At 42.2% G+C, this 1416-nt stretch overlaps 1 pseudogene; it reads right to left on the reverse strand.

Annotated features, from left to right (window-relative positions):
- Positions 1–230: 230 nt before the first annotated feature.
- Positions 231–599, reverse strand: LOC101565773 (annotated as a pseudogene).
- Positions 600–1416: the final 817 nt, after the last annotated feature.

Raw genomic sequence — 1416 nt, forward strand, 5'->3', positions numbered from 1 at the left:
TGTGCTTTTGCTTAGCTTAGCTTGTTCTAAGTAGGTGCTTTAGACCATTGAGCCATCTCACCAGCCCACTAGATCACTTTTGATTAAGAAAACTGTAGAAAGTTAGTAACTGCCACAAGTGATCGCCAGGTGGTGGCATGTGTCAATTTCCAGAGTCCTGCTTTGAGGGATGTCTGAACGTACTGCGCGGGGTCTCTGCTCACACTTGCTGGAATCATTTGTGGCAGATTTTAGTCCACAGGTTGCTTTTCCCCATATTTCTTTGTAAACTCTTCAGCATTCTTACAAAACTTTTTGTGGTCCTTAGAGTATTCTTCAGCTAGGTCAGCCCGGAGCGGGTGCTCAGGCTGGGGGTCATTCACCAGTGCTATGAGGGACTGGATTACTTGGTTGGTCTTGGTGGCTGGCTTCCAGTACTTAGCACTAATTACCGGCAGGCAAAGTTGCCCTTTTTCTTCAATGTTTGGGTGATAGATCTTTGTTTTAAATGTGATCTTCAGTGGTTTGAATGGATACTCTGCTGGGAAGTTGATTTCAATTCTAAAGGCCCCCTTATCATATGGAGGGTTGTCCTTCATCAGCCTCCTGCCGGCCGCCATCTTGGATCTGGTGCTGCTCTAAGAGATAGATTTTGTTTTTTTGTCTTTCTTTCTTTTTTTTTTTTTTTGAGGACCGGGGATTGAACCCAGGCCCTTGTGTTTGCCAAGCAAGTGCTTATTCTACTGAACTTTCTCCCTGGCCCCCATCCAAGAGATAGATTTTGAAGGCAATCTGTGCAGGAAATCCTGCAAACATCAGTTTGCATTCCTAAGACACAAGACGACTGAATCTGAAAATGAATTCTGTGTGTTGGGAGCAAACTTCAATCAGTCTTCTAAATTTTATCAGAACCACAGAACACACACCAGTGAAACAGTTTTCAAATGTCATCAATGTGGGAAAATGTACAAGTATTTAGGTAAGCTAAAAATGCACATGAGACTATGTACAGGAGAGACTCCATATGAATGCTTCGTATATGGGAAGGAATTCATTAAGCAATGTGAACTTAGAAGGCATGAAAGGATACACACAGGAAAGAAAGCTATATGAATGTCATGTGTGCAGAGAAACCTTTGCTCAGTGTAGTACCCTTCAAATTCATATGAGAACACACACAGGAGAAAAACCATATGAATGCCATCTATGTGGGAAGGTCTTCACTCAAATATCTAACCTTACTATGCATGAGAGAACACACACAGGAGGGAAAGCATATGAATGTAATGTGTGTCAGAAAGCTTTCACTCATTTCAATAACCTGAAAGTTTATATGAGAATACACACAGGAGATAAACACATGGATGCCATGTATGTGGGAAGGCCTTCTCTCAGTCATCTAACCTTACTATGCATGAGAGAACACAGACAGGAGAG

Source organism: Octodon degus, unplaced genomic scaffold (assembly GCF_000260255.1).
Source record: "Octodon degus isolate 3935 unplaced genomic scaffold, OctDeg1.0 scaffold00534, whole genome shotgun sequence".
NCBI lineage: Eukaryota > Metazoa > Chordata > Mammalia > Rodentia > Octodontidae > Octodon > Octodon degus.